General features: G+C 44.8%; 1 long non-coding RNA gene across 2 annotated transcripts in view; it reads left to right on the top strand.

Moving 5' to 3' along the window:
- Positions 1-6,640: 6,640 nt before the first annotated feature.
- The window catches only part of LOC142827274 (uncharacterized), a 139,400-nt gene continuing 123,986 nt past the window's right edge, over positions 6,641-22,054 (top strand). For both annotated transcript variants that reach the window (XR_012901901.1, XR_012901900.1), the window contains exon 1: positions 6,641-6,712. This is a non-coding gene — a long non-coding RNA (uncharacterized LOC142827274). The remainder of the gene's footprint in view (positions 6,713-22,054) is intronic.

Raw genomic sequence — 22,054 nt, forward strand, 5'->3', positions numbered from 1 at the left:
ACCTGGCCTGTATTTTTCAGTGAAGTCAAAAATAAAAATTCCTTGCTACAGCTTTCCGGCTGTAAACAATACAGTGATCAGATTCCCAGACAGAAGGTTTATATTCTCCCCACATAGTCGCCTGCGTCAAATTTATGACAGCTTTCTAGTAAACAGATATCTATCCTGCACAGCTCTCTTTCCAAGCTACTAGCCAAGAAAAGGCTGAGTTCTGACTGAGATAATAAAGTAGCCTTTTCAAATGAGCACCTGGCTGCTCACCTTTATTCCTAAATCATTTCTTTCCGCTGCTAATTGTTGTTCTGTGTCGATCCAGAAGCTGATGCTGCAAGTTTTATTATTCGTATCAAAACATCTAGATTTGAGGGGGAAACAGAAAATTATTTCTCTCCAGATACAGCTCTAGGGCCTGATCCTATGAGGGCTGTGCAGCCCCTTGGCTCCCATTGAAAGCAATGGGAATTGAGAGGTCATTGGCAGGAGGGAAAGTGAAGCGTAATAAGAACCAGAAGGTTTCATTGCTGTAGGCAGCTGGTATCAGATAAATACAGTGTGCCAGAATAGTCAGACTGTCATTGATGTTTTATTTTGACTCTTGCTAGTATAGCATAGGAGGAGCATATGTTCCTGAAGAGTTAGCAGAGCTTATGGATTTCAAACCAGTTTTCTCCAACTCTGCTTAAATAGTGGCCAGAGCTTACACAATCTGAAACACAAGTTGTGTCTTCCAGCAGCCTCTGACTTCCTGTATGTAGGGCACAATTCAAAAAAAAAGTTCCTCTTCTTACTAGTCCCAATGAAGTCCATGAGATTAGTCATGTGATGAAGCACGTTTCGTGAGTTAGGATTGGTAGAATTGGGCCTCAAAATAATGTCGGAGAATAGTTTAAAACACATATGGTATCTGCAAATAATTAGGCAGGTAACAAGTTTCCCCATTGTCCTATTTTTAGCATAAAAATAAAGTAAAACAAGGCAACTTCAGGTTTAATCTCTCTAGTCCAGAACTCTCTGGTCTGGAAACATCTATTGTCTAGAATGATTTTAGTTAGCCAGATGTCCTTTTTAATGGGTGTGACCAAGGGTCCTGTGGTCCCATAAAGTTTGTTTACAGCCACCAGTCCTAGTTCTCAGTATTCTGGGCTGTTATTTAGCTCTAATTTACCCCTAAATGTCTTCTAAGAGCCCAGTAAGCAGTGGAAGTGTTGATAATGATGCTAGACTATATTGATCTCATATGGCCCAGAAAATTCTCTGGTTCAAAACTGGTCAGGTCCCCAGGGTTCAACCTTACAGACAACCCTGGAAAAAAAATCTTCCACCATCTGAAAAAACAAACCAACTAAAGAAAGACAGATTGGAAAAAAAAAACCCAGAAGGTAACTATTCTAAACAAAATATTTTCTGCGAGCCAGTGAATTATGAAGGCATATCTGTATATTTGTGGAACAGCCCAAGGGCTGAAAATGAGCATAACATTATTGGGGAAAGTATATCTTTGCCAGAAAAAATATTCCCTTAGAGCATCTGGAGTTCAATTTTGAACTTTATTATAAAACAGAAATAGCTATTAAAAAGAGAGCAAGAGAGACCTATATCTTTCAGCTGTATCTTGGCAGATCAGTGAGTGTCTACTAAATATGAGAAACTTTTTAAGTAATATCTCTGCCCAAATTGTTTTCTATTTTCATTTGTATGTCTGCATTAAGGCAAGGTTGTTTGCTGAACATAACATTTATCTGCATACTAATTGAGATTACCATTATATGGTGATCTTTGAAACTTCAGGCTTCAAGCGGCTCATTGACATAAGCATAGCTAGGAAATATTAAACAGCTATTTATATTAGCTATCCATCTTAAGTACTGCTATAACTGCTATGTTATATTTCAGCTACCATCTTTGTGATGATTTCTTCTATATACATCTGACTTCTCCCATGTCTTTCCTCGCATCTTACTCTACTATCTTACACAGTCTCTCACTAGTTCAAACCCAGCGGGCTAAAGATATTCCTGTTGTCACTCTGTTGCATTTGTGGAAGGATTTGGCGCAGGATGTCAACATTTGAGCTTTACAGCTTTCATTGCAATGCCTCGCCTTCCTTCCCTTGTCTGTCACTTCATTATCCTCCCAGTCACTTAGGCTTACAATGCTTGCTGTCGTTTTTGACTCCTCCACTTCTATAACTAGGATCTTACCAAATGCTGTTGCATCTTCCTCTTTTAATCTTTCAAAAACCTGCCCTTTCCTCTCCATCCCTGCTATACAATCCTTGTCCACCACTCGGCAGTCTCTCACCTTGGCTGTGATAACCTCTCTGGCTTCCTTCCTTCTTTCCTTGTCTCATTTCGGTGTATTCTCAACTTATCTATCCCTGCTTCTGCTGCTGCAGGCATTTCACTTCTCTTTTCATATTCCTTCACCTAGATTCTGCTTTTTAACACTTCCAGATCCTCCAATTCAAGGCTCTATATAACCTGGACCCAGCCTAATGCTCTACTTTCATTTAATCCAATCCTGTCTCAAGATACCTCTTCATTTCCTTTCCCCTGCTTGTCTTTATGCCTTCTTCCATGCCACTCCCCGTGCTTAGAACAACTCCTCATCTCTTGCCTGTTGCGTTTTCCATTTCCATCTCCAAAGCCAAATTCTGTAAATGTTGATCTTTTTTATCATGTCTCCAAACGCTCAGAGTCAGAATTGCCCAAATGAGCCACTGGGCCAGTAGTTGTGTAACATATATGGCTGCATTAGAGGGGAGTCAACCTGGAGGGACACAGCAACTTTAACATTCATCCAGGACACTGTAAGTGTCCTCCTAGCGAAAGCTTTGCGAGTAGTTGCACTGAATAAATACATTGACTGGCTGTCCGAGCCCTAATTGCCTTGGCCAACTGAACCCTACTTAGTAGGAGATTTTGTTAGCTCAGAGCTCCAAACCCCTTAGAGGAGTAAGATATCGAGGTAGCCTATAGCAGTTCTACAAGCAGACTTGGGTTCAATCAGAGAAGAATTTAGTTCATTTTGTGTGTTTGTCCATGTATATGTACACTGATGTATGTGGGGGTATATGTTCACACACGCTTGCCTTCTTTTTCTGTCTAATATTACTGTGACTTCAGGCAAAACAAGCCACATATAAGGTTAAATTGCAACTTCCATTTCCAGCCCTCATCTCTCCAACAATTTTTCAGTGGTTAACTTTGTAAAATGAATACCTTTTTGGAGTGCAATTATCCATCTTTATGCTCTGCTCAAATATTGATTTTTTTTCAAGTATGCATCAGTCAGATTGGTTTGGAATTATTTGAATAGGAAAATAATAAATTTCCTTAATGTTTACTCCTATTGGCCGCGTGACAGTTAGTCATAAACTGCATAGACTGTAGCTCAGTGATGCTATTCATCAGTATGGATTAAAGATATAGGACTGCAGCATATTTTGCCGTGGGGCAGGCCTTTGAGTGGAGATAAAGTCATTTCACATGCTGGTTTGTCTGTGGTAACGTGGACTGTGGAATGCCTCAGTAGCCAAAACAGAATGTGAAATGCCTTTGATTTTACAGAGAGGTATCTTACATGTCACAAAATTCTGATATATCTTCTCACGTTTTTTATATCAATTTCCTTTTTCCTGGCATTTTTGGAGATCTAGGGACAGATCCTCAGTTGGTGTAGCTAGCAAAGCTTGATTGAAGTAAAAGGAGCTACACTGATTTACATTGAGGATTTGGCCCATGTTGTTAAGGTGCAATTTAAGTACAATGAGTGTCATGTGAAGTTGGGTTTTTTGGGGGTGGAGAGAGGGTTGTTTTTGTAATGTGGTGTCTTTTTAAAAAAAATTCCTGTTTTATTTTGTTCCCATCCTCAAATTTATCAAGCTTACAAATGTCAGGGGGTATGTCTACACTACCCCGCTAGTTCGAACTAGCGGGGTAATGTATGCATACCGAACTTGCTAATGAAGCCCGGGATTTGAATTTCCCGGGCTTCATTAGCATAAAGCCGGCGCCGCCATTTTTAAAAGCCGGCTAGTGCGAACCCCGTGCCGCGCGGCTACACGCGGCACGGGCTAGATAGTTCGAACTACGTAGCCATTCCGAACTATCTGTACTCCACGAGGAGTACAGATAGTTCGGAATGGCTACGTAGTTCGAACTATCTAGCCCGTGCCGCGTGTAGCCGCGCGGCACGGGGTTCGCACTAGCCGGCTTTTAAAAATGGCGGCGCCGGCTTTATGCTAATGAAGCCCGGGAAATTCAAATCCCGGGCTTCATTAGCAAGTTCGGTATGCATACATTACCCCGCTAGTTCGAACTAGCGGGGTAGTGTAGACATACCCAGGGAGAAATATAACGATCAGCGAGCCTGATTCATCTCTCACTTGTACCACTTTTAACTTGAAGAGTTTTAATGACCGGTGCGTCTTTGGTCGTCCGGAGTAGATTTCTGGCAACTCTAATTGAAGACACTGATGAGTGGACTCTGCAGTGGACAAATCATTTAAATGTTTTAGTTCTTCAGTCACACTAAGAGAAACCTAGCAAGACAATAAAACTGAAGGCAATGGAGTGTCCCTTTCCTCAGACGTGTTTGGGTATGATGCATGTTCAGTTTGGACTGGTTCCAATCGAATGTAAAGCACAGAATCTCCTTATGCTGTATCAGGGGTTCTCCAGCTTCTTCAGAGTGTGAGCTAGAATAGCTGTTACCCTCTTCTCACTAGCTATTATGTTGATCGCAACACAACATTTCTATGTCTACACTACACTTTTTTTCAGAAAAAGGTACACAAATTGCACTCGGTTGTTTTTTTGAAAGAAGCTTTTCCAAAATTTGGCCCATCTACACTGGGCCAAATTTCAGAAAAATCTCCTCTTTTGGAAAAGCCCTTCTTCCTCGTGAAGTGAGGTTTACAGTGCTTCTGAAAGAGCGCATCTGCTCTTCCGCAAAACATGTTGGAAGAGCAGACACGTTCCCTGGACGTGGCAGAGTTTTCCCGGGATGCCTCAGGTATCCTGGAAAAACCCCGTACTGTAGACATAGCCTGAGGCAACTATAAAATTTCTTTGTAAGGAAAAGTAATATCAGCAAAGTGATATCTTTTGAAGCAGCTACAAACAAGGAGCCTGATTCTCTCAGGCCTTGTCCCTTGCCTGGTCACCTATGCCCATGCAAAGCCAAAGTAAAAACCTCTTCATGGGCCAGCAGTTTGAGAATAAATGAATATACCTTTAAAAAGAGGAGATTTATTTTAGATCCACTGATATTGTACTTACCTTGTGGTATTAGAGTTGCTATGGTAACTACTCTTTGTACTTGAATAGCAAAATCAATAATTGCCTAAAGCCTGCACTGTGTGTTTAGAGTGTTGCATTTGAGGTTGCTTCAGAGATGTCTCCTTCCCCATGTATTGGCAAGGGGGAAAAAGCAGTAGGGGAAAGGGTAATGAATTGTGGAGTCTTTTTCTTCTCTTAAGTAGAAGAGTGTATTTTTATTTTCTCTAGTACAGCACCTGTCTTCTTCCCCTAACCTCCCCCTCCCATGTGATGCTTAAATCTCATATTCAGATTTGAATAGCTGGAGTCTGTATTCTGCCACATTAAGGGCCTAATTCTGAAAAGTTTCACTCATGTGAAGTAAGAAGTAAATCACATCTTCTGAGGAGCTAGATAGTTTCATGGAGGTTAGGTCCATAAAAGGCTATTAGCCAGGGGATAAAATGGTGTCCTTGGCCTCTGTTTGTCAGAGGCTGGAGAGAGATGGCAGGAGACAAATCGCTTGATCATTGTCTTCAGTCCACCCTCTCTGGGGCACCTGGTGTTGGCCACTGTTGGTAGACAGGATACTGGGCTAGAAGGACCTTTGGTCTGACCCAGTACGGCCATTCTTATGTTCTTATGAGTAGCGCCACTGGAAAGCATTATGTAACTAGCCGTAAGGGTTGCTGGCATTAGCAATGCATTGCAATTTCTGTACCAGAACTGGGACTTCTCCATTGGAAAGAGTTGGAGAGATTGCAGGAGGTTTGCATTGTTCAATGTTTAGTACCTGTATTTGTTGACAGCCACAATCATCTCCCCAGTCTGGATCATGAATAAGCTCTGGAAGGAGGTTACTCAGGAAATGATGAGCTCTATTCATTGCTGTTATAAATTCCTCGATGCCTACTAAGATACTTGGACTTGGTTCAGTCTAGTTTGGGGTTAAAATATAAGCAGTGATATCTTCCAAGTGCTACCCACTTCTGATGCCACAACCAAATGTTATTCAGTGCATAGCTATACTAGAGAGTTTGCAGCATCACAGCTACACTATAGACACACCAGTGTACCCACTCTAAGCCAGTGGGAGAAAACTGTCCCATCAGTTTAACTATTCCAGCCCCCACAAAGGGCAGAAGGTCTCCTGCCAATATAGTGCTGTCCACACCAGCACTTATGTCATTATCACTTACATTGCTCAGGTATAAGTTATGCTGACAAAAGCTGTAGTGTAGACATGGCCTCAAAGTAGATCATATACATTTTTCTCTCATCACTTTTCTTTCTACATGCTTCACTCACCAGTGAAATAGTTAACAATGTTAACCTTATAAGTGACTATCACTGAGCATCTACACTCAGATGGGCAGGAGCAATTACATATCTTAGAGTGTTGTTTCAGGTGGTCCGTAAACACACTGCATCAACTGAATTCCTGGTTACAGGTTAGTTTTTGCTCTGTTTTTTTTCTCTGTATCTTTTCATTTGGAGCTTTTTCAAGCAGGTATTCATCTGAAAGAGCTCTGCTGCATTTCTGTATATATATTATCATATCTGTTCCTTCGACACTTCCTCCTACAAGTGGCTCTTTAGCACATTTGGTACCAGGCACATTGCAACTGAATATTAGTTTTAATTAAGTAGTCTTGAATTTAATGTGGTAGAACAGAAAACATGTGGGATGTGGCTTGATTCATTTTTAAACAGTTGCATAATTAGCAAATTGATATATTCAGCAAGCTTGTTTAATGATTACAGGGGATGGCTCATGAATGTTCCTTATAATGACTTATAAAGTGCTAATCTTCACACCTGGAAATCCTAGGGATGGTCTTTCTTTTGGCAGGTGACAAAATAAAGGACCAGCGAAAGAAAGAAAGAAAGAAAGAAAGAAAGAAAGAAAGAAAGAAAGAAAGAAAGAAAGAAAGAAAGAAAGAAAGAAAGAAAGAAAGAAAGAAAGAAAGAAAGAAAGAAAGAAAGAAAGAAAGAAAGAAAGAAATTGATTTTTCAGGTTTTTAATTTTTTAGATTATTGAGTTACATGCAGGAATTATTTTGTGAAAATTATATTTTAGGATGCCTAGACAGTATACTTCATGTAAGGGGCTTGTGATGAATGGGAGGGGTAATACCCTTTTCTGGACATTCCAGCCATTCAGTCAACTAAAGTCTTTTCACAGAGGTTAACTTTTGAAACCTAATCTTAATTGTCTTGTTTGTGTATTGACAGTGGATCCTAGAGCGCCTCCAGGAATGCCAGGGAAGCAGGAAATGAGTTAGCAAGAGGCCAGGAGAGTCAACAGAAACCGAGTGTGGGTTTTTAATTTGGAAGCAGTAATTTTCCTATTCCAGTTCTTGTATGTGGAGAACATGGGGACCTGAGAGATGGGTCAGAAATGGGAGGGAGCATGGGCTACAATGGCAGAGAGAAAGGAGGGTCAGGGCAAAACTGGGAGGCAAAGTCAAATCAGGATCTTAGATGCCTATATACAAATGCAAGAAGTATGGAAAATAAGCAGGAAGAACTGGAAGTGCTAATAAATAAGTACAATTATGACATTGTTGGCATCACAGAAACTTGGTGGGATAATACACGATTGGAATGTTTCTATAAAAGGGTACAGCTTGCTCAGGAAGGATAGACAGGGGAAAAAGGGAGGAGGTGTTGCCTTATACATTAAAAATGAACACACTTGGAATGAGGTGGAGATGGACATAGGAGACAGAAATGTTGAGAGTCTCTGGGGGTATGTCTACACTACCCCGCTAGTTCGATCTAGGAGGGTAATGTAGACATACCACACTTGCAAATGAAGCCCGGGATTTGAATTTCCTGGGCTTCATTTGCATAAGCGGGGAGCCGCCATTTTTAAAACCCCGCTGGTTCGAACCCCGTGCAGCGCGGCTACACGGGGCTCGAACTAGATAGTTCGGACTAGGCTTCCTATTCCGAACTACTGGTACACCTCGTTCCACGAGTGTACCGGTAGTTTGGAATAGGAAGCCTAGTCTGAACTACCTAGTTCGAGCCCCGTGTAGCCGCGCTGCACGGGGTTCAAACCAGCGGGGTTTTAAAAATGGCGGCTCTCCGCTTATGCAAATGAAGCCCGGGAAATTCAAATCCCGGGCTTCATTTGCAAGTGCGGTATGCCTACATTACCCTCCTAGTTCGAACTAGGAAGGTAGTGTAGACATACCCTGGGTTAGGCTAAAAGGGGTTTTAAAAAAAGATGATGTCATGCTAGGAGTCTACTACAGGCCACCTACCCAGGTGGAAGAAGTAGATGAGGCTCTTTTTAAACAACTAACAAAATCATCCAAAGCCCAAGATTTGGTGGTGATGGGGGACTTCAACAATCCAGATATATGTTGGGAAAATAACACTGCGGGGCACAGACTATCCAATAAGTTCTTGGACTGCATCGGAGACAACTTTTTATTTCAGAAGATTGAAAAAGCTACCAGGGGGGAAGATGTTCTAGATTTGATCCTAACAAATAGGGAGGAACTAGTTGAGAATTTGAAAGTGGAAGGCAGCTTGGGTGAAAGTGATCATGAAATCATAGAGTTCACAATTCTAAGGAAGGGTAGAAGGGAGAACAGCAAAATAGAGACAATGGATTTTGGGAGGGTGGATTTTGGTAAACTCAGAGAGCTGATAGGTAAGGTCCTATGAGAATCGAGACTGAGGGGAAAAACAACTGAGGAGAGTTGGCAGCTTTTCAAAGGAACATTGTTAAGGGCCCAAAAGCAAGCTATTCCGATGTGTTAGAAAGATAGAAAATATGGCAAAAGACTGCCTTGGCTTAACCACGAGATCTTGCATGATCTGAAAATAAAAAAGGAGTCATATAAAAAATGGAAAGTAGGACAAATTACAAAAGATGACAGCACAGGAATGCAGGGGTAAGATTAGAAACGCAAAGGCCCAGAATGAGCTCAAACAAGAAGACTTTTTGTAAATACATTAGAAGCAAGAGGAAGACCAAGGAGAGGGTAGGCCCACTGGTCAGTGAGAAGGGAGAAACAGTAACAGGAAACTTGGAAATGGCAGAGATGCTCAATGACTTCTTTGTTTTGGTCTTCACCGAGAAGTCTGAAGGAAAGCCTAACGTAGTGAATGCTAGTGGGAAGGAGGTAGTTTTAGAAAGTAAAATAAAAAAAGAACAAGTTAAAAATCACCTAGAAAAGTTAGATGCCTACAAGTCACCAGGCCTTGACGAAATGCATCCTAGAACACTCGAGGAGCTAATAGAGGAGGTATCTGAGCCTGTAGCTATCATCTTTGGAAAATCATGGGAGACAGGAGAGATTCCAGAGGACTGGAAAAGGGCAAATAAAGTGCCCATCTTTAAAAAGGGAAATAAGAACAACCCAGGAAACTACAGACCAGTTAGTTTAACTTCTGTGCCAGGGAAGATAATGGAGCAAGTGTGACGGCGCGTTGGGTGTCCCCCGTCTCCTGCACCCCTGAAATGGCACGAACAGACTCCGCCAGCCAGTAGAATAGAGGTGGTTTATTGCTTCTCCAGTATACAGCACAGCACAGATGTCATCAGGTTACAGGGCAGGCCTAGGATGCCTCAGCCCCCCTTGATATGGGGCAGGTGTCTCGGCTTCTAAACCTCCCAGCCTGTTGCTGAGGCTGCTTTCTCCATGCTCCCAGACAGAAACTAACTCACTCTCCTCCAGCCCTGCCCCCCAGCCAGGGCAGCATTCACCTTCCTTTATTCCTCTCCATTGGTCGAACCGGTTGAGAGATCCCTTTGCATAATGACCCATCCCTGTCCTTCTGGGCTGTGGTACTGGCGGCAGCCAGTGGGGTTACCACAGACCCATAGAAACCAGCAAGTTCCCCCCCCCACTATGTCACAGTTCTCCCCCCTCCGAGAGCGAACTGAGCAGAGTCACTCCGCTCGCGACCTAGGGAAGTTCGGGTCCTCTGCGTGGGAACCCGCCTTGGGGACATGGGTGCTCCCCTTGACTCGGGCTGGCCGCAGCGAGGCCCCACATGAATTGGCTTCCCTTTGTCCACTCGCCGCACCGCTCCAGGGGGATTGGCACAGGCCTGTCCTCGGGGGTCTCACCCACCCTTCCGCTGGCCTTGATCTCTGGCCAGGGTCTCTCGGGCCGGGGCTATGAGCCCAGCGAGCCTTCTCTGGGCAGCCAGGGCAACTTCCACACCCGACGCTCCATCCAGGGGGGGCTTCCCCTCCCATAACTCTCTCAGCGAGCCCAGAGGCTCCTCTATATGGGTAGGGACCCCCAAGCCGCTTTCCTCCTGTCTTGGGCCTTCCCGCCCCTCTGGCAGGAGTCGCAGGACCGGCAGTACCGCTGCATGGCTGCAAACATCCCCGGCCAGTAGAAGTGTTGGAGCAGCCTCAGCTGGGTGCTCCGGATCCCCCGGTGGCCCACAATGGGGACGTCGTGGGTCAAATACAGCAGCTTGAGGCGATACTTTCGGGGGACAACCAGCTGCCGCTGGACCCCCCCATGCCCTCACCTTCCTGGGGGGAAGCCATTCACGGAACAGGGACCCCCGCTCCCACCAGAATCTCTCCTGGCCACCTCCTCCCAGGGGCTGAGCTGCACGGAGGCCAGCTTGGTCCCTCAGCCTCTGCAAGGAGGGGTTGGAATTCAGCCGCTGAGGCAGGGATCGGGACCTGTCCCCCACCTTTGCCTAGGTCCAGAGTCCAAGCCTGGCTGGACCCCGTGTCCACTGGGATGGGACCCTGAGGACTCTTCCGGGAGTCCTTCCCTGGATCCAGGTTGCCAGCCCCGCGCTGGCTCTGGCTCCGGGTGGTGACTAGAGCCCACTGGGATTCATGGGGCCACTCCTCTAGGTCATTCCCCATCGGCACCTCGGTGGGCAAGTTCGGGTGGACCCCCATTTCCTTGAGACCTTCTTTGGCCCCCCATTTCAGATGCACCCTGGCTACAGGCACCTTAAACGGGGACCCGTCTATGCCCTTCAGGGTCAGCTGGGTGTGGGGTAGTATCTGGTCTGGAGCCACTATATCGGATCAGGCCAGCGTCACCTCCGCCCCTGTGTCCCAGAAACCCGTCACCTTCCTACCATCCACCTCCAGGGGTATGAGGCACTCGCTTCGCAGGCTCCTTTTGCACCCCCCGGAACCTCTTCCTGTACATCTCGGGGGTCAGCCTGAACTTGTGCAGCAGGGCCTCCTTAACTCGGTTGTAATCCCCTGGCTGTAGGTCCTCCAGCTGACTGAGCACTCTGGCCACCTTCTGGTTCAGTGCGGGGATGAGCTCCTGCAGCCAGTCAGCTGGGGGGACCCGTTGCAGTCCACAGGCCCTCTCAAAGGAGCTGAGGAACCCGTCTATGTCGCCCATGTCCTTCAATTGGGCCACCACGAGCCTCTGCAAGCTTCTGGCAGTCCCGGGACTCTGGGGCCCATCCACTCTTGGCACAGCCGGTGCCCCGCCGGTTCTCCGCTCTGCCATGGCCAACTCATGCTGTCACTGCCTCTCTCGATCTTGGCGGTCCCTCTCTCGGTCCTCTACTTCCAATTTCTTGATCCACAGCTGGATCTCCAGCCGCCGCAGCTCTGCTGGGCTGGCCCCTGCCATAGATGGGCTACAGCTTGCAGGCCTCCTGGGGGAAGCTGTCCCATCTCTCTGGTGGGTTCCGGAGCTCCTCCCCCTCTCTGAGCCTGACACACTCTCAAGAGGGGTCTGGCTGCTCCCCCTGGGGAAAAATCCTGACCCTGTGGCTGGTCATTCTCTTCCAGCTGGGCAATCAGCTGGGCCTTGGTTGCTTTCTGCACAGGCAAGCCCCTCTCTCTGCACCGCTTCACCAGCTCTGCCATCAAGAGTCGGGTGTAGGCCATCTGCCCGCTGGTCCCCTCGGTGCAGACTCACCAGTCTAGTGCTGCAGCGCCCCACGATTCCCCAGAACCGCTTCGCTCTGTCCCCAGCATGCCTGGCTACCGGGCTCTTGCTTCTACTGCGCCTTGTCGCTCGCCGCTGGAAGCTCCATCCACGGGGTGCAGTGCATCCCACTCCTGACACCAGTGTGACGGCGCGTTGGGGGTCCCCCATCTCCTGCACCCCCGAAATGGCACGAACAGACTCCCCCAGCCAGTAGAATAGAGGTGGTTTATTGCTTCTCCAGTATGCAGCACAGCACAGATGTCATCAGGTTACAGGGCAGGCCTAGGATGCCTCAGCCCCCCTTGATATGGGGCAGGCGTCTCGGCTTCTAAACCCCCCAGCCTGTTGCTGAGGCTGCTTTCTCCATGCTCCCAGACAGAAACTAACTCACTCTCCTCCAGCCCTGCCCCCCAGCCAGGGCAGCATTCACCTTCCTTTATTCCTCTCCACGGGGATTAGCTGGTCGGACCGGTTGAGAGATCCCTTTGCATAATGACCCATCCCTGTCCTTCTGGGCTGTGATACTTGCGGCAGCTAGTGGGGTTACCACAGACCCATAGAAACCAGCAAGTTCCCCCCAACTACGTCACAGCAAGTAATTAAGGAAATCATTGGTAAACACTTGGAAAGTGGCAAGGTGATAGGGAACAGCCAGCATGGATTTGTAAAGCACAAATCATGTCAAACCAATCTGATAGCTTTCTTTGAGAGGATAACGAGTCTTGTGGATAAGGGAGAAGTGGTGGATGCGGTATACCTAGACTTTAGTAAGGCATTTGATACGGTCTCGCATGATATTCTTATCAATAAACTAGGTAAATATAACTTAAATGGGGCTACAATAAGGTGGGTGCATAACTGGCTGGATAATTGCCCAGGGAGGTTGTGGAATCTCCATCTCTGGGAGGCCCCGTGACAGGCTGGCCAGGGGAGTCTCTGTTACCCCTCTCTGGGTATGTCACGAAACATATTTTGTTGACAAAGGCTTTGTCAACAGATACTATTGACAAAGCTTCTGTCGAAAAAGAGCATCTAGACTGCATCCAGTTCTGTTGACAAAGCAAGCCGCTTTGTCGACATGAGAGTGTAGACGCAAAGGACAGTATAGCTGCAGTAACACCTTCTGTTGACAGAACTCTGTCGACAAAAGGCGTTATTCTTCGTAGAATGAGGTTTACCACCATCGACAAAACTGCTGAGTTCTGTAGACGTTATGTCGACAGAACGTGGTGGCAGGTATAGTTTTGTCAACAAAAGTCCACTTTTGTTGACAAAACCCTGTAGTCTAAACACACCCTCTGGCATGTAGAGTTGGTACAGAAATCATGAGTTAAGATGCGCAGAGAAGGGGGCATTTCAATCTAAACAGGACTGAGAATCTGGGATCAGTTTCCTCAGTGTATTCACTCCAGTGATTCATAGGCCAGATGGATCATTATGATCATGATGTTGGACCTCCTGTGTAAGAGGGGTTGTGATGTTTGACAGCAGGCATACATAGCATCTTGTCCTATCAATTTTTAAAAAAAGGACAGTGGTAAGAACCTGATTCTGCTTTGGAAATCCACACGTGGAGGGGAGCTGTGTATGCAGATCTCCTCTTTTAGGTGGAAAGGGCACATAGCATCCTCAGCATCATTTCTTCAGCTTCCCCCATACCCACAGTTCCACTTCACTAGTCTACTGAGGCCCTTACAGAGGGATCTAGTGATCTGCATGAAAAAGGAACAGAGAATGGATGCACAGCACGGTAGGGTTGAGTGCAGCATTTCCTGTAATCTTTTCTATCCATGCATGGAATAATTTATATGTGCACCAAGGCACATGTGAATGTGCATCACCAGTAGAAACAAACAAACAATAAAACCTAGCTGTGGGTATTCTTCTAATCAACTGGGCAGCATCTGAATCTCTCCTGAGTGGCTGCACAAGCACACAGCTTACAGTGAACATTGGCTGAGGGGGATAAACATTCCCCCCTTAACTTTCTGCAAATCAGTAGGAGTGGATGCCTATTTTTCCTTTGTGCCTTTGAAAATCTCTCCCAGTGTGACTTTGAATTTCTAGACTCAGATGGGGCAGTTATGTTAGTCAGTCTGTATCTGCAAAACCAACAAAGAGTCCGGTGGCACCTTAGAGACCAAGGGTATGTCTACACTAGCTCATAAATTTGAGGTAGGTAGGCAAATCAGGCAACCGGAGTTGCAAATGAAGCCTGGGATTTAAATATCTCGGGCTTTATTTGCATGTTCCTGTTCGGCCGCCATTTTTAAATCCCCCTTAGTTCGAACGAACTGCCCACGGCTACATGCGGCAGTTTAAAGTTAATCCAAACTAAGTCCTTAGTTCGGATTAACTGTTACTCCTCATTCCACGAGGAATGTAACAGTTAGTTAGGGCTTAGTTCAGATTTACTTTAAACTGCCGCGTGTAGCCGCAGGCAGTTTATTTGAAATAAGGGAGATTTTAAAATGGCAGCCAGACGGGAACATGCAAATAAAGCCTGGGATATTGAAATCCCAGGCTTCATTTGCAACTCCGGTTGCCTGATTTGCCTACTTAGCTTGAATTAATGAGCTAGTGTAGACATACCCCAACAGATTTATTTGTATATAAGCTTTTGTGGGCATGGGTCTTTGCCCATTAAAGTTTATGCCCAAATAATGTTAGTCTTTAAGATGCTACAAGACTCCTCATTGTTTTTTAATTTCCAAGCTTTGAGGTGTAGTGTTTTTTTTTTAACTACACCACACTATTAAGGGCACCTATCTCTCAAAGTGTCATTTATACATACAATCTTAACTGTGTCTTACCAAAGGATTCCCCCAGGGAACCTTCCAGCATGTTAGCCTCAGCTCTTGTAGCATGGTTCACTGTCAGCCCTACAGTAGGAGTGCTTTGGAGAATGTACCTGTCATCAAATTGCTGTTACAGAAGCTGACAAGTTTACTGGGAAACAAACAAACAAATCCTCTGACACAAAAAGCATAAAGCTGACATGAAGCAAGCCTGGGAATAATTGAAGGTTTGATAGATGAAGCTTGTTACCCCTGTCACTCACTTCAAAACCTGTTTGCCTCTCTGAAATTCACATTTCCTATTTTGAGCCCCCATTTACTCTACAGTTAGTTAATATTGTCTTGCCTATCTCTGAACTTCTTCTGCAATTGCCCTTTGATGTTTATCCACTCAAAGCATTATACTCTTCCAGCTGGATTGTGGACAAACTTCATAATTATTCAAGTGGGCCCGAATAAGGGTTAACTCAGTTTTCACCTCCATTACTCAGTTACTTGCCTACAGGTCCTTTATGTATACTGTGCTGTTATCTTCAACCCCAAACACAAGAGGATCTTTCAACTCCTCACACTGAGAATCACTACTAAACATCTAGCATGGGGCTGAAATATTTAGAAAGGACTAGCATGTATGCCAGCATGCAAACAATGTTAATGCTAGTCCATTCTACATGAAGTAAAGTCCTGGTAATGGAGGAATCAGAGGTACTTAGGTGATGTATTCAGGAGGGAAATCCACATTTTGAACAATATGGATTATCCAGAGAAGAGCAACAAGAATAATTAAAGGTCTAGAGAACATGACCTATGAAAAAAGGCTGAAAGAATTGGGTTTGTTTAGTTTAGAAAAGAGAAGATTGAGGGGGGACATGATAGCAGTTTTCAGGTATCTAAAAGGGTGTCATAAGGAGGAGGGAGAAAACTTGTTCATCTTGGCCTCTGAGGCTAGAACAAGAAGCAATGGGCTTAAACTGCAGCAAGGGAGGTTTAGGTTGGACGTTAGGAAAAAGTTCCTAACTATCAGGGTAGTCAAATACTGGAATAAATTGCCCAGGGAGGTTGTGGAATCTCCATCTCTGGAGATATTTAAGAGTAGGTTAGATAAGTGTCTATCAGGGATGGTCTAGACAGTATTTGGTCCTGCTATGAGGGCAGGGGACTGGACTCGATGACCTCTCGAGGTCCCTTCCAGTCCTAGTATCCTATGATAAACCAGAAATACATTAGGGTATGTCTACACTAGCCCCCTAGTTTGAACTAGGGGGGGGCTAATGTAGGCATTCAAAGTTGCAAATCAAGCCCGGGATTTAAATATCCCGTGCTTGATTTGCATCTTCCCAGCCGGTCGCCATTTTTGAAATTTACAAGTCCGGACTAACTGCCCATGTCTACACACGGCAGGGACCCGGTAGTTCGAAATAAAGCCCTAGTTCGAACTACCTGTTAAACCTCATTCCAGGAGGAATAACAGGTAGTTCGAACTAGGGCTTTATTTCAAACTACCGGGTTCCTGACGCATGTAAACGCGGGCAGTTAGTCCGGACTTGTAAATTTCAAAAATGGCGACCGGCTGGGAAGATGCAAATCAAGTGCGGGATATTTAAATCCCGGGATTGATTTGCAACTTTGAATGCCTACATTAGCCTCCCGAGTTCGAACTAGGGGGCTAGTGTAGACATACCCTTAGAGTTTAGCATTAATTGAGGATGCTCAGCACTCCTCAGGCCTTCCTGATATGCAGTAGAAACAAGGGATTGAATAGACTGTAGAAAACATCAGTATGGAGACATAAGCAATGAACATGTAGACAAGTCTGTATATTAGACCTATTGGAGCTCAGTCTTGTGGAGTGTTCAATGTATAGTTTAGTCACCTACTTAAGAATGCCTTGAATAGGCAGAGGGGCCCTTAAATCTGACTAACCCTTGTATGCATGACACAAAGTAGGCACTGGTCAAAGATTACAGTAATCTCTGTGGAGGTATAGCTGGCTTTCAATTTTATTTTTGTTCATGACAATATATATTGGAAGCTTACTAGCCGTATATTGTTGATTAGCCCAGTTTAAGGATGACTATTTTTCCACCATAAGTATTAAATTTCTCTGCACATAATAAGCAACAATGAGAAGGAGATTATGGAACACATTGTGAAGGAATAAAAGTGAAGCTCCTGCAGCCAGTCCTACCTGGAAGGTTGGGTTAAGGTACACAACTCCAGCTATGTAAAATATAGCCAGACTTGGCACTGTCTTTACAGAGAGAGGCTGATGGGAGTAAACTCTCCTGTCTGCTTCCCTTACTCCTCACGACTGCAAGGAGTACTGGCACTGACTGGAACAGCCCTCAAGAGTTCAGTTTAGTGGGTCTTAACTCTCTCTCTCTGGGATCCCTCAAATTGAGTAAGATTTTCCCTTGGATGCCTATAAAGACGTAGAGGTGATTATCCAAGGAAGCGCCTGTGCATGATAGAGTTTAACATGGATACGCTGTCTCACATCAGCGACTACATGATGCTTGACCAAGCCACAGCCTGGCACCAATGGCAAGGAAGTCCAAGACGACTGGGAGGCCGTATCTTGAAGCACAGGTCCCAGCAGTTCATCCATCTGAAGCCGTTGACTGTCTGGGTCACAGCTCATCTACCATCTCCACAAGGGATCTGCTGTTGGCTGCTTGACACAAGGATAGGGAAGGCTGTTCCCCTCACCAGCCAAAGAATCTTCAGCTGGCTACCTGCAGGGTGTGCAGCTTATCAGCCAAGATCAGGAACCGGGGTGCGCCCGCCCCTGTATCCAAGCAGCTATGAGGAGGCAACCATACAAGCTGACCATGGTGTGCGAGCCAGTGCAACTTGTCTGAAAAAAGACAGGCATGGCCTTATTACTGCAAAAGTACTACCGCTCCACCAACACCCCAAGCACCCCTAAATTAACTAGACCCGCTAAATCAAATGCTGGAAGATCAATCTCTTGCGCACAGTAAGTATAGATGTGGCCAACACAGGGTGTATTTCTCTTTAAACAGGCAACAGAATCTCTAAGAACAAAACGTTGACTCTCCCTGTCCCTGTGTAACGCAAAGGCTAAGTGTGTTATGTCATGTCTCTCCATGGCTAATCCACAGAGATTGGAGACCTGGTACTTTTCCTAGCAGACAGTCTTCCTCATGCTGCAACCACAACTACCAGACAACTCCACAATCCCCCCATTTCAACACCCACTTATGGTCTCTATAGAGGTAATAGATAAGATTGATAACAAACGGTCATTTGTTTTATCAGCACATATTGCCAGTCAGTCTTTGTAGTTTGTTTTCTTTACCCAGTTGTCATTAAATATGCAGTTTCTTACCTGAGCTTTTTTTCTGGGGGTGGAATAGGATCAATCACACCATCATCCTGATCTTCCACTATGTGATGTGCCTTGCATGTCCCTTCATTCTTGCATGATACAAACGGTGCATTTGTATGTTGGCAGAAAGACAGTGGCTGTATTTTCAACAGGTTTGATCTGTTATTGCTTAAACTGTGGAAGTAGGACTCTAGCAAGTTGAACACAAACTTCTAACATTAGCTATGTAATGTATACGATGGTAATGCAAATATGTTCATCCATGTAAAAAGGCCTGGGGTGATTAGACTATTTTTCTGGCAACTGGCAAATCCATAAAAAAACACCCAGACCAGTCAAATCCCGGCCACGTGGTAACCCTGCCTTGCACTCAAGTGGTAGAGCAATCAGTAACTGTAAACTTAGAGATCCTGGATTCAGCCTCCACTTAGGACCCAAAGAGGGGGTCATAACATCTGCTCACAGGCTGAGATCTTATTGATCTGCAGCCAATGTACACTCAGAACAAAGGCATTGTAGTGTCATAGTTGTATGCAGCATAGCAGGTATGTGTGGTATTCTTTTCAGGCATTCGGAGTCAGTTGGAGTAGAGTTCTGCTTCCATGACCTGGCAGTTTTGTTTTTGTCATCTGAAATTATTATACAGAGCTGCAGATATCGCTGTAGTCATCCGTATTCAGCAAAGCATCTCTCAGGCAAGAACAGGAAATTAAGCCCATTCAAATGATGTCATTAATCATATACTAGAGTTTAGGAGTTGGCAAAATGTGACTATTTCCTCACAAGGCTTCTGGAGGTAAGCTGAAATTGCACTGTTAATTAACTGGAGGCTGTTAGACTTGGGGCAGCCATATGTCCCCATATCTAATATAATGTTATTTGAACAGTCTCCATTCCCCAGGGTAAATGATTGAATGTGACACACTGGTGCAATTAGTTGATTTAGTTATATTTATTTAATTGACATTTCTGTACAGTTATGCATATTGCGGCTGAATCCCTCACCCTTTATGTATTACTTGTCATCTTAGATTCTAAACTTTTGGGACAAGCAGGGCTGAATTAACTATTTTGGGGTGCTGGACTATTAGATTTTGGGGGAGCTAGGCTCCAAGGTAGTCCCAAAAGTGAGGGGTTCAGATTGAGGCAGGGGGTGGGTTGCAGGAGTGAAGGTTCTGACCAGAGGTGTGGGCTTTGGGGCTGGGGAATGAGGCATTTGGAGTTCTGGAGGGGGCTCCAGGCTGGGACCAAAGAGTTTGGAGGGCAGGATGGGAGCTCAGGACATGAGGTAAAGTTGGGGTTTGGGAAGGAGTTGGAGTGCAGGAAGAGCTCAGGGTTTGGGTAGGGAGGTTGGGGTACAGGGCACTTACCTGGGGCAGCTCCCGTTTGATGGGTAGAAACAGATGGCTCTGTGCTGCCCCATGCTGTCCTGCAAGCACTGCTCCCCATACCTCCCATTGGCTGCAATTCCCATTGGCTGCAATTTCCAGCCAATGGGAGTGGCAGGGCAGAACCTACAGGTGAGGGAAGTGCAGATACGAAGTTCCCCTCTCCTGACACTCATGGTGCTGGCTGACAGAGAAGGAGGAACGGCAGTGCATGGAGCCACCTCCCCCACCCTATTCCAGGAAGGGCTAGCCTGGAACACAGTCTATAGCCCCTAGAGACCCGGGAACAAGGCCCATGGTGGAGATTTTCAAATTTGACTAGGCGATTTAGAGAGACAGGCTTGGTGTTAAAAAAGCGGCTATGAAATAGAAGCACAAGTTCCATTGAAAGGCCACTCTCATGGATTTTTAGTGACTGTTGTGTGTCTAAATCCACTAATGAGCTCTGAAAATCTCAGTCTGTTCTCCACTGCATGCAGACAGTGCCTCACACAGTGTGGGTGCTACTGAGAAGCAGATTAATAAGGTTAATTTATTTGAGGGGAGCCTTCCAAAGTCACAAAGGGCTGTGAAATATTCATTGATACTGAATGGAAAGTGGGCACATAACACTGTATTATGTCTTTGAAAAATCTCCCTCTTGCTGAATTCCAAAGGCATAATATCTGCTCTTCCAAAGTGTTTTCAGGAATCAAGAATATAAGTGCTCTTGGCTTTGCCAGGAATGATTTAGCAGTATCTCAAGAAGAGGTAGGGAGAATCCTGTCTCCTTTCCGATGTTCACTTCTGTTTGAACAGTGTCCAGGGGACAGCTGGGTTACTCCTGAACTGCAGCTGGATAATGGGCAGCTTTCCATATTCCTTGTGGTGGTTTTGTATTTGGTCCTATGCAGTCCACATGGATTAAAGCCACTTCTGTCTAAAAATCGTCCGTAACTCAGGACAAAACAGCTCCAGTTCTCTTTCGGAAAACAGATGCCTCTTGCCTTAAGAACTGCAGACTATTTTGGGGGAAGTCAGCCCTAAAGCTTTGAGCCTTTAAGATTGCCATCTCTATTGATAAATAACACACCCCACCACAGTGCAATGACTAGAAGCAGCCTTTCCCTGGACTAAAGTGTCACAACATTTTATGCAATGGGACTGGCATACTGTCACTGGAGAGTGAGTGCATGGCATTCACTTTTTAAAGAATTTGTGTCAAAGGAGAAATACAATGGAAAGAAAAGACTGGAAAATCTGAAGAGCAAGGTTTAAAAGCCTTTCCTGGAGCCTTGTGAAAGATACCAGCTGCCTCTTCCTTTGACAGGATGTGTGACTTCAGGTCACTGGAAAGTTTAAGTTTAACATTTCTTTGAAGCAGAATCTCAAACAAAGTCATCTGCCGTGATTTCTCTACTTTTTTTTTCTGGAACTCCTCTATGTCAGAAAACTTTTCTACTTGCTTTCATTCTGACTGTTTTTATGATAGATGTTGTATCTGTATTTGATGCTGTGAAATCACTTGCATCTAGAGATGTTCCTGAATCACAATATTATAATGCCGATAAGGCTTGTATTTACACACACACACACACACACACACACCCCTAAAAAATCAGGCCTTTTGTCATTCTAATTTGAGCTTGTCTCCACTAATAATAATATCTGATTGTAACAACATCACCATATTATGTGCCAAATAGGCCATACTTGCTTTATTCAGGAACAACATTTATTTCCATGGGTAAGGTTTAATTTTGCTCTCCGTACAATCATGGAATGATCATCCAAATGTCTGAAGGTGTGTCCACCATGTACTATTTGTATATGGTAGGTTACAGGGCACCTACTAGCAGATCAGGGTCCTGTATTAACTATAGACTGACTAGAGAAATTACATCTCATAGAGAAACACACCAGATGGGTTTGCTATAAGATCCTTAAATGCTTTGCCAGTTTAAGTTAAGGTTAGCTTAAATAAGGTGTTGATCTGTAACTTGGAAGAACAAGAAATGGCTCTTACTGTTGTAGGATTTTCTTGGCTGTCAGTAAGGCTCTTTCAGTCTCTCCATTTGCTTGCAGGCTGCTAGTAAGTTGATCAAAATAATATTTTATTTGGAATTACTTAAATTCTGCTGCAGTGAATTGTGGCCTTTTATCTGTCAATAGTTGTTGTGAAATACCCAAATGAGCAAAAGTGCACATCATTTTCTCAGTGGCAATGTGACATGTTACTTCATTCAAGTATATGATTTCTATATATCGGGACAAATAGTTCTCTATGACCAGGCAATATTGTTGTCTGAATTCACATAAATTTGCAGCTAGTCTCTGTCAAGGTCTGTCTAGAAGGAGTGTTATTATTAAAGCTTCA

The sequence above is a fragment of the Pelodiscus sinensis genome, chromosome 2 (genome assembly GCF_049634645.1).
Source record: "Pelodiscus sinensis isolate JC-2024 chromosome 2, ASM4963464v1, whole genome shotgun sequence".
Taxonomy (NCBI): Eukaryota; Metazoa; Chordata; order Testudines; family Trionychidae; genus Pelodiscus; species Pelodiscus sinensis.